This window comes from Dermacentor andersoni, unplaced genomic scaffold, assembly GCF_023375885.2.
Source record: "Dermacentor andersoni unplaced genomic scaffold, qqDerAnde1_hic_scaffold ctg00000042.1, whole genome shotgun sequence".
NCBI lineage: Eukaryota > Metazoa > Arthropoda > Arachnida > Ixodida > Ixodidae > Dermacentor > Dermacentor andersoni.
This window is the reverse complement of record NW_027314756.1, coordinates 524,957-536,590: the sequence shown is the minus strand read 5'-3', so window position 1 is coordinate 536,590 and position 11,634 is coordinate 524,957. Positions and strand designations below refer to the sequence as shown.

Sequence of the window (11,634 nt, the reverse complement as noted above, 5' to 3'; positions counted from 1 at the left end):
AGCAAGGGAAACGATGGAGCATGTTTTATTAGAATGTGAAGATATCTGCCTAGCGGTAATTTCGGCACCACTGAACTCTTTGAAGCCCTTGGGTTCAGTGAGAACAAGGGGAAAGTAAACATGCCCGCAGAAGAGATTAGTAAGAGGCGATTGGAAGATTGGTCGAAGAAAAGTAGGGATACGACAAAAAACGGAGACGTACAAAAACAAAGTTCAGAATAGGGGGTGAGAAAATTTAGTTATGCAAATTCATCGTGCGTTTTTTTTTTGCTTTACCTAGGTAGAACATGAGACCGACATGAGACAGACGCACGTTAATATCAGAACCACTCTCGTACACCATAGAAGCGAAACAGGAGCTGCATTACTCTTTTCGACATGTTTACACAGCAAAGCTGTCCATGGCTAGGATTCAAAAGATGAAGAACAATAGAACAATAACAGGACAAGGCGCTTGTCCTGTCATTGTTCTTTCTTAGTGTGCTGTCTCTTTTGGCGCTTCATCGTTTGAAAGTTATGAACCAACAAGCCCCACAACGTGTTCTACTGCAATATGGCTAGGATACCAGTATTTCTTCGTGACGTAACGTCGACAGAAAACTATCCTCTATTGCTCATACCCCCCAAGGCAGAGGCTACAAGCACTCGGCAAAGTAAAGCGAGCAGTGCATACATTTTCTGGTATCGCGCATACAACATTCGAAACAGCATACGTTTCAATGAATCACAAGCTTTAAAAAGAAACCGAACCACGTGCATAAATGATGATAAGGCACTCCTGCACCTGCATGCAGTGCCAAGCATGTTGCGCTTCCAGCACACGTTTCCCGGTAAAGATTACGGTTCCGCAAGCTGCCACGGCGACGGTAGCTTGACCGCTGCACACGAAACAGGCAATGACGTAACTACACTTTCGAACGTAAAAGAAGGACACACCTCACGAGTGATTTGTGTTGGGACACGTACGTATAGTGAGGACTCCAGAACAGCAGCGCGCATACCAGGCATGGCGATGTTCTCTTCTCTCTGGTCCACTCTTTGTAGGTGCATGAAGTAGCGGCGCAAGCCAGATCGCAGGCCATCGAAACGTAATAATTACGTAAAGTGCACGTCGATGTGGCCACGTGAATAATCTAAACCTACGTCGCAATGGGTAATCGTTCTAGCAGACGTTTACAGCTTGGCTGTACCACCAGCTTTAGAGCGTGGACTGGAGCGCATTTTTTAGGTGCAAATAAAACGCTCTTTGCAGAACTAAACCTGTGTGCTCCGAATGTTTTCTCCTCACTGCTGTACAGGTTCCGATAAGCCAGTCGTGCCACCGGCACGTGCTTGGACTCGCATGTACCTAGTAAATGTTTTGAAATTGTGTCCTCGCAAGAAAAAAAAAAGAATACCAAGAAAAGAAAACGAAGCGGGTTCGTTTCTTTCCGCTCTTTCTCTCACTTCTATATATTAGAGAAAGCTCTGGAGCGAACAGAAACGCGGTTTTCACCAGGGCGAGCAGACAGCCGACGCACATACATACATGAAGGGCCCAGGTGAAAGGTGCAGCAGCGCCACCTGTGCATTTCTGGGCAAACTACTTCACCGCCCAGAACCTCCTTCCTACGGCCCACTACTACCCCTAATCTAGTACAGTATAGTATTACCATAGAGTTTCTCACTATAACACCTAGAGGGTAATCTGGCGCCACCATCTTTCGGAGTTTCTTAAGGGGGCACCGTGCCGTCATGGGAATGACGGTATACGTGTCTCCGAGGCTCTTGTTGGCTGGTGTTGTAAGAGGCTTCGTCTAAAACGTGGATATGGCTACGCAAATAACGCGTTCTCAAAGTAAAATCTTCATAAAATGTTTCCATTCACGCATATAACATCTTTACTATACCCACGATGCATGACAAAGCGAAGAAAAGCAAGAACAGACGACCAACTGTTTCAAAGCGAGCGCGAACCTTGTGGTCTGTCCTCCAACTTTAGCGACCCGCTGATACTTTTTACGTAACATGTAGTCGTACACACAATAACAAGTTCTTATAGTTAAAGAAAACATGTTTTCGCGTAATAATAAAACCAAAACAGCTTTTCACGTGCTGTTTTAGTAGAATATGAATCATTGTGACAGACGGAACGGTACTTGCCAAGCGCGTCTTCAAGGTGTCCTGTCTCTACGAGAACGATGCCAATCCGAATGCACAATATACCGGCATTCCCATGCATACCACTTCGCAGCAGCGCCAGATTTCCCTGTAGGTAATATAGTGAGAAACTCTATGACTATTACACTCTCAAACGCCGTCCCATGTCTTGGCTACCACTACGCCTTCCGGCAAAAAACCGACCACATGATTAGCGCATGCGCACTAGTTTTGAACTTTTCCAATCTATTAAATAACATCTCCAGCCATTTAGCACACCTTGTGCAAGGAATGCACTAACCACAGACTCGAATGAAGTACAAAATGAGAGAGTAAGGACGAAAGTGAGGAGCGCGGCGCAAAGAACAATGAGTGTCGCTACCTTGTAAACTTGTTTTAGCTAGGAACCTTAAGCGAACGACGTCACCACCGTTTAACGTGGCCTTTCCCTATTGGAAAATCCTATTTAAATTCAAACTGGGTTATACAGGTTTAAACTGGTTTTAACAGGGACCTGTTTAGCAACAAACAGGTATAAACAGGACCAGTTTACACACGAACAGGTTTGAACGGGGTCCCGTTTGGCATGCAAACAGGTATAAACTGGACCAGTTTACACACGAACAGGTCTGAACGGGGTCCCGTTTGGCATGCAAACAGGTATAAACTGGACCAGTTCACACATGAACAGGGCTGAGCGGGGTCCCGTTTGGCATGCAAGCAGGTATAGGCACGACCAGTTCAAGCAGAAATGGGTCTTAACAGGGGCCCTGTTTGCAACTAAACTGGCTTATACTGGACACAGTGGCACCATATAGGGTCGCCTGTTTGGCACAAAAGCTGGTTTATTCTGGAGCTTTGTGGCAACCGTACTGGATGGTATCATGCATACGAGTTTAATGCTTGAATAGAACTGGGGAGGAACTTTTTATTGTTCGACATCCTGACAATTTAGCCCCTAGTGCTAAATTGGGGCCATTATCAAGCTCTACAGAAATTGCGTGACCACCTCGGAACATTCACAGACCAAACTGCGATATGCTAGCTGCGAATTTCAAACCGATTCCCGGTCCTGCCCAGTTGAAAAAGACACAGGAATTCCTGCTGCAACTACAGCAATTTCTGTTGTACGACAGAAGTTCCTAACGTTTCTGAAGTTGCGACAGACATTTCTGACGTTACGGCAGCGATTCTGACGTCGCAACAGAAACATTCGGTCGCGACGGCCAAGAGTTCTGAAGTCGCAACAGAAGCACTTTCCGTCGCTGCCCTTTAAAATGTCAGCTTCGCATCGGTGGTGTACACTGTACTTTTTTTCTTGCGCGGTATGTTCGGCGTGGTGCAGTGGTAAAGTGCTTGTCTCGGAACCGTCAGGTCCAAAGTTCGAATCCTAGGCAAAAGGCATTTTTTTTTCTACTTTTATTTTTTTATTTTATTTCGTATTAATAATTTTACATAACCTTAAAATGACCTCTGTCAATTTTTAATCAAATATTGATCAGGAACTACAGAATTTTCGACTACAGGGCGTCACACTACAGAGAACAGACCGACAGTCACAACGTCCCAAAATACGACTGACTGAAAATTTGCTGTTGTGTTTTTCAAGTGGGTGAGACGTCTATACGGCGTATACGCAGATTGCTGTCCTCTCTATTAAAAGCAACGTTGCTGAAACACGTCGTACAAGACGCTGTACGACTCGCATAACATCGAAATACAACGCCGTCACCATCCATGAGATCACCGAAAGCACGGTCGCTTTCGGTGGCGGCCTACAGATGGCAGCACAGGTAGCGCCGGTAAAGTTACAGGTGATATTATTTTGCCGTCCTCAGTTGTCGCCACATGTGAGTGCTTGCTGCATTGACGCCGTCCGATGTAGTTGTTTAATCGTGTGTACGCTGTGCCGAGAGAAATTGTGGTGCATTTTGTATGCATTGAGAATCACAAAACCCCTGGGACCGCGTAATGTAGCCCGCAGTATCCTTCGTGTGGTGCGCCGATGTCGAAGATATGACCCTTCGCGCTTCCTTTGTTCCGGGCTCATGAACAGGATCTCCTCCTCTGGCACTGTCGCATCGTATCGCGCTGTACGGAAGAATTTGGTGAAAGTTGTGCTCTTACGTCCTGTAGTTGATCCGCAATTCAACAGTGTGTGCGCCGGAAGGACCGTTGGTGCAGTCGATGCCGCGGCACCTGTGACGCTAAAAGGAGCGTTTTCCGAGTACGCCTAGAAAGGTAAGTCCGGCGCTTGCGCGCATTCTTCCTGTCTATGGTTCGTGAAGTGTGCGTTGTTGTACGTATCGCAAGATCCGTACAACAACCGGATCCGGATTTGTAAAGCAGCAAGAATTATAAATGTGCTTTTCAAATGGTTGTTCTTCATGTCGCAGTGCACATTTAGCAAAAAGTTCCATGGAAATTGCCCTAAACGTATTCATGTTACCAACAGCTCTATCTGTGGTTTATTTACTTTCACCTATGAAGCACGCTAGCGCGGGTGGTTCTTTGATCTAAATGGGCACAAAAATTCAAGCAAAGAAAGTTACTGTTTGTGTACATAATTTTTCATTAAGAAATGGTATAGTCATTTCTAGAAGTAGTACGTCGATGTGTCGTCGTCACAGCTAACAGCTGCGCGAGATAGCACCCGATTTCTTCGTCGACGCATGGCCAGATTTTTAGCTTGTATGGAAATTCTTCTGTTTATAGTGTGTCGTCAGATGACGTGTATTAATGTCCTGTGTGTTTTCGTGTACTTGTAAAGGATTCCGATCTAGCAGAGAAGCCGAAATTACATAAGCAATGTTTCTTTTTAATCGAAAAATCTTTCTCTTTTCTGTATTGTCTCTCTAGAAATGAGGTGGTCTGTTGTAATTTTAAGCGCATCGTCCTTTGGGAGCAGTGCTTTGTTGCGCCGCATAGACAAGTTAGGTTTTGGAACGCTTTTCATGTCCTAAGGAATTTTTTTATAGTACAATTCACATTTCACGTTATACAGCTGTACGTTTGTGTGAACCTTTTCATAGTAGATTCATGTTCTCTACAGTTCGATTTACGTGTTATTTAACCGCCTGTGATGTTACAATCAGATATTTGCACAACCAGTTGCAGCTTCATGTAACTGGTTGTATGAGACTTTTTTCAAAATATGACGTGATCTTTTTATATCACAAGTTTGCAGTTTCAGCAGGGATTACAATAAATAAGTATTTATTATTGTTTAGGGATGGCAAGATTTTGTGAACCAGAGGCACCTCCACATATGCACCTGCGGCACTTCTGCAGCCTCAACAGCACGGAAAAGTACCTGATGTGCATGGTGTGACAAGGTGTGTGCAAAGCAGTTGCTGCCACTTACAAGAGCTGCAGATTTTGTTGGTATCATCCATGTTTGGAAACTCCTGAATTTTTCGTGGGTTTACAAATGTGGGCTCATTTTACAATTTTATTAATGTCATTTTAGAAAGACAATGAAGTTGTGTTGGTTAAGATGTTTTAAAGCTGTTGAGAGATTGACGGTATGACATTGTTAAAATGCATGTAAAAAATTAATTATAATGGTACTTGTACTGCTTTATTATTAGCGATGCAATATCTCTAACGAGAACATCAGAGGGGCACGTGCTTTTAGGAAGTTTAGTCAGATAAATTCCTGAAGCAGCGTAAAGCTCTGTAATCTAAAAAAAAATGTTGTCAGTTACTGGTTTCAAGTTCGCTGCTGCTTTTCGTGCTGCACGACAAGTTAAATAATGGTTGATAATGTGTGTGTGACGTAATAGTTCTGCGCAAACACACGAGGTGGAGAGAAGTAATTAATAAAGGGAAAATCAGACATCCACCCGCTCGTACCATTTGCAACAAAGGAAACCTGTATGTGTTCCTCAAAAGGAAAGCCGCACAGTTGAAGAAAAATTCGTCCTGGTCCGGGACTCGAACCCGGGACTACCGCCTTTCCGAGGCAGCCACTCTACCATCTGAGATAACCAGCTGGCTAGCACATGGCAGGGCGAAGTCGAATTACTTGACAACGCGAAGCAAAAGCAAGGGTTTGACATAATATTTTTTCTCCTTTATTAATTACTTCTCTACACCTTGCGCATTTCCGCAGAACTATTACGTCAGACCCTTGCCTTTGCTTCATGTTGTCGACAAATTCGACTTGGCCCGGCCATCTGCTAGCCGCCTGGTTATCTTAGATGGTAAAGCGGCTGTCCCGGAAAGGCGGTGGTCCCGGGTTTGAGTCCCAGACCTGGACGGTTTCTTTTTTTCAATTGTGAGGCTTTCCTTTCGAGGAATCCGTACGGGTTTCTTTTGTAGCAATTGCTACGAGCGGGTAGATGTGCGATTTTCCCTTTATTAATAATGTGTGTGTGTATACAACAATGGGGGTGCTGAGAGCAAGCTTTAAAATAATGTGTGCTATGTCCCCAACAAAGAATTTAGTGTCTGCAGCATTTTTACAAAATATTATGTTCACAGGTTGGCAGGCATGACATAATGTACAACAATAATGTACAACACTTTTGCTGTAGATGCATTTTCATAACGTCCATTTTCTGTCTACTTGAATCGTATATTTAGAATTTGGCCCACCTTCAGTTTGATCAAGTTACATAGGTAGCCCCCTATGAGTTAAATATAATTAGGAGCTATTGTAGATATGCATGATATACCTACTCACTGTATTGTGACAGATATTTTTAGGGACTGTGTTGTGAGGCATGCTTTACCTGTATGTCTTGCTGCAGCTTGCCCGACAAAAGCATAAATGCTTTGCCCACCTTTATTATTATGCTTTCATGTAGACTTCTAACATCTGTGCCCACATAGACTCCATGTTCTTAATTACATTTTTCTAAGTATTCACTGTTGTGCATTACATTATTGTGTTACATTACTGTGCATTACATGTTTTTCTTTGTTTTATTTTGGAGGGGGTATTCATTTCTATAATAGTACAGAGAATAGGAGTTCAAAACAAAAAGCCACGAAAGGTGGCTTAAAAGTGTATGAAGCTTGGAATTCTACATTCCATCCCCTAAAGCGCTACCAGTAGTAAAAGATTCCTAATTGTCTTTTTTAGAAGCTAGCTGCCAGATACATAGTCCCATTAGGAGAGTATGTTATTTTTTCTTCTTTGGTCTGACTTGTTTTGTTGAATGTTCTCCTTGTTCAGAATTTGTTTTCTTGCCACCTCATGCAATACTCCAACTGGAGCCTATGAGCTATGTGTATAATAAATAAGTAAATTCCTAAAGCATGCAACAAACCATGCAGCATAGCATTTAAATGTTGCCAGTTTATAATGCTTCTTGAGTGCAGCGCATCATGGAGCTTGAGGCTGATCTCTTCAGATGTAAAACAAATTGCAGGGTATGAAAATGTGGTCCTACAAACTGCTGGTTACGCATGTCAGTCAGCCTGTTGCAGTGGTCACAAGTGAGAATGTAACCAGAAGCTGGGCGTGCTCGGCCATTTTGCATATGGCACAGGATAAAGCTTCACCTCTGCCATTGCTTCTCTTATAATAATGGCCTCCGAGTATACATGCCGAGTTATGCTTCTGGGGACACCTGTTAGTTAACCTTATCAGGTAATACCATTAGCCTTATGGGTGCTATAATGTTGCAGTGCCTGCAGGATGGCCAGCATTACAACACATTAAAATTATTGTACAAGTCATGCAATGGTATCGGGATTGGCCCACCAAGTGACAACCTTTAATTACACTATACCTGGGATCAGCTCACTCAGTCAGGGAGACATCCATGCATAAGGGGAGGGGTATGGCAAATAGAGGGCGTTCGATTAATCTTCCTCACATAGATAGCTGATACATATAATCTTTCTTAAATTGGATGCTTTGTTGCTCAAAGTGAAGTTACTTATGGGCATAATGTCAGCATTTCGATCCTATTTATGCTTAATGAAAGTTGCTTTGTTCAGTGTCACTTTTTATATTGTTTCGCTTGTGATTCTAAGCTCACTTGTTTTATAGCTGCTGTAGGTATGGCTGGACCTGGAGAAGAAGTGTAAGCAGACCATGCTATGTTGCTGATCTGCGCTGATCTCCACATCCAAGTTGGTCCCGCGACAGTTGGGCACCATTGTGCCTTGCTTCATTGACAAGGTGATATAATATGGTGAGCTTGTACTTCAATATCGGTATTGAAAATTATGTTAAGGAAAAAAGACAAGGATTGGTCTTTATGATAGATACACTCATGTTCTTTCTTTAAGGTGTTCTTTTGACACTGTTCTGCATGGACAAATTTTTAGAGAATTATAACAGTCCTTTATTGCAAAGTGCCATGGCGCTAGTTTATGCGTTAAACTAGCACTCTTTCACCAAAAAAAGCCTTATTTAGCACACAATTCACAAGGAAAGAAAGGAGACAACAGGACAGAGTGCTACTAACAGTTCAGTATTATTGCTCGCACAGTGATATTGTGCAAAAGGTGAAAGGGGGAGAATAGATCTGAATACATGCTGTTCGCACAGAAACATGGTGAGCGTGACACTTGTTTTACAATGATAAGAAGCAGTCTCACTGTCTAGTAATTCTCTGCATGGGGAGGTAGCGCTAGGTTCCTCGTCATACATATAAGAAAAGCCTCAGATATCTCTCCAGCGCTTTTGTCTTTATATTTTGTCACGATCAAGCAGCTTTCAAACATAGGTGCATGTGCGCCGAGAGCAGTGCACTACCACTGCTAACTGACCCATGCATCAAGTTTGCTTGGTCACGCTGCCAGTCATTTATACATTGGCCGGTTTATCCGATGTAGCCTCTACTGCACGAAATGGTATGTGATAGACACTGCACCTGTGTACTGTACGTGCTTTGTTACATGATTTTTTTTTCAGAGATAGTGATGCAGGCCTTTTCATTATTTACATGCCTACACAACAAACCAAGCCAGCATGAGGCAACTGTTCTCGGCACGAAACAAACTTGATTCGTTAGTTTTCGTTCATTGGTGCGATCACACTAAGGCAGACAAGCTTGTAGGCTGTGCTTCTGCAATTTGTACAGCACACTGACAGCACTGGTGTGGGCCTCATCTGTGGGCTGACTTATGGCGCCTTCTACAGCGCAGACCACTTGTGTTGGGCGAGGCACCAATGTTGACGTTTGTTCCTTTGTGCAAAACAGCAGTCCTAGGTTTTGAGTAGTTGTAGGAAGACAAGGTAAACACAACTTCCATGGCTTGAGTGGGCTCATTTCTCTTGGGGCATCTAGCTTTTTTTCTTGCAACTGTGCAGAGGTGCTTCCCTAGAGTCTGTGTGAAAATGGCATAGAGTTGTGCATTCGGGAACTCCTGAACAATGATCTGCTATAGTTAGGGCTTTGCGAAAATGCACTGTCTACCAATTGGTAGAAGGTGCATTATTCAGCCACTGATTTCCTGTTGGCATGCTTGCACTCGTGCTGTCAGTAATTTCTTGGCTTGCCGAATTATCTTGAGGCCCCACGCTGATGATGCTACCGATGTCGTCATGTGCAGACTTTTCAGGATGAGGATTTTTGGTTTGCAAATGTTGTTGAAAGGTAGGTGGTGCTTACAGGTAGCTATTCTAGATATTAGTAGAATGAATTGGCCCATCTTGCTTCATCAAACATTGTCACGCCGACATCAGTTGCACAAACAAAAAACCTGGCCTACTCGCAGCGTCGTGCACGAAGAAACAAACAAATCAGCTGCTGGATTGTCTTGACATGGCATACTAAGCTGAGACCGGAACTGCTGTAGCTACAAACCAGACAGAGACGATGATGATGAGCAGGGATTTGCAGTAGCGCCACTTCGTGGGGCAGCAAGGAGGCTCCGTTCAAAACAAAAATGTCGTTCAGCAAGTAGAACCATGCAACGGTCAGAGTCGGTGCATGGTGCTCTCGATCAAGTTGGTTCAAGGAGTGTCCGAAAAATCAGACGAGAGGTTGCAAGGCGACCGAACTTTCGGAAGTTGTTATACATTATGGTCCATGGGGAGAATGGCGGTGCCGTGAAGCAGACCGAGTAATCAAGTCCGAATTTTCGGAGTCCGGAAAATCAGTCGGCGACTGTACCTATACCTATGTGTCTATGTATACCTAGGTGCAACAGTGTTTGCTATGATCTGTGCAAGAATTGCTGTTGCCCGTAGATGCCCAACATGTCGGGTGTCAAGTTGTAAAATACCTTGCAAAAGTGATCTACGGAAAAATACCGCTTCTGCTATATTTCGCTTTTGCAAGAAATTTTGCGGCTGCTGGCACCTACCTTAAAAGGCTTTATATGGTCTTCGCATGGCCAGGGCCTTCTACTTTTGTGAGTTTGCTTATCTCGAAATTTACCCCGGTTTTTATAACTTCAAGTTGGCGGGATCCCTAGTCTCCTTTAACGTGTACCCAATAGACCTTACATAGGGGTTTTGGCATTTCCCTGCCATCTAAATGCAGCCATTGTGGCCGGGATTCAATCCCACGCCCTCTGCCTGAGCAGCGCAATGTCAAAGCCAGTACACTACGGTATTTTGCTGGCAGAAGGGTTTAGTTTCTGAATAATTTATTATCTCAACCTGTCGGTGTTGTTTTTAAAGGTATTTCATGTTTGTATTCTGTTGCTTCAATACTAGTAATTATTGCTAATCAAACGATGTGTCCATCTTTTTCCTATAACACTTGCTTCAATCGCCTGCTAATTATGACAGCTTATTCTCCCACAGTACTCCATGTTCCCTTGAAACATAGGCATTGCATGAAACCACATATTTTTCAATAAGATTTATTCATTATCTCCTATGACCGGAATGCTGAACCTTTCTTATCTGTGGGAACATAGGCGAATTTGCCTATGTGCCAACCTGTTGCATGAGTCAAGATAAATTATTGGCTTTACTTTTTCAGGTGCCCTGCTCGCTCTCACCCAAGCAACCCACTCCAGCGGTCTTCTCTCGGCAGACTGGATGCATCGAAATACCGTTAGAAGGTCCAATAAACAGTGCTTGGGACATTTATGACATGCTTTTTTTTAAGCCGGATGATTTCAGGCTTAATGAAAGCTCAAGTTGGTGTACAGAAATACCTACGTAAAGTATACTTGTCTTTTTCACTTACAAGTACATGCCAATACTTTGCCTGACATTTTTCACCCCAAAATTACGCTTTACTGTGGATTTGTGAACAAACCATTACAACAAAAAGCACTGCATTAAAACGAGTACAAGTAATCGAACAAATACTAAATCTGCAAGAATTACATTTGCATACTAGTAGTAAATATGAAAATGAGGTACAGTCTTCTTCAGGGTGCATTTTCTTGTAGGTCATACATAGAGAACATACTCGTGGGTCATACAAAACTTGTTCATGATGTATCACATCAGTGTTGGTAGTGCTAATCAATTTATGCCGAAAATTGTGTTTATCTTCGTATCAAGCAATGTACCAGGCAAACCTACATGTGAAAGTGGCATTCTTGTTGCAAACATAATGCAAATCTACT

At 43.2% G+C, this 11,634-nt stretch overlaps 1 long non-coding RNA gene across 2 annotated transcripts; it reads left to right on the top strand.

Moving 5' to 3' along the window:
- The first annotated feature begins 3,477 nt into the window (after positions 1-3,477).
- LOC140214422 (uncharacterized) lies at positions 3,478-11,146 on the top strand. 2 transcript variants are annotated; one of them, XR_011891358.1, is made up of 4 exons: positions 3,478-4,380; positions 5,370-5,474; positions 8,144-8,288; positions 11,037-11,146. It is a non-coding gene; the product is annotated as an uncharacterized lncRNA (long non-coding RNA). The 2 variants fall into 2 exon arrangements; XR_011891359.1 differs by lacking the exon at positions 5,370-5,474.
- Positions 11,147-11,634: the final 488 nt, after the last annotated feature.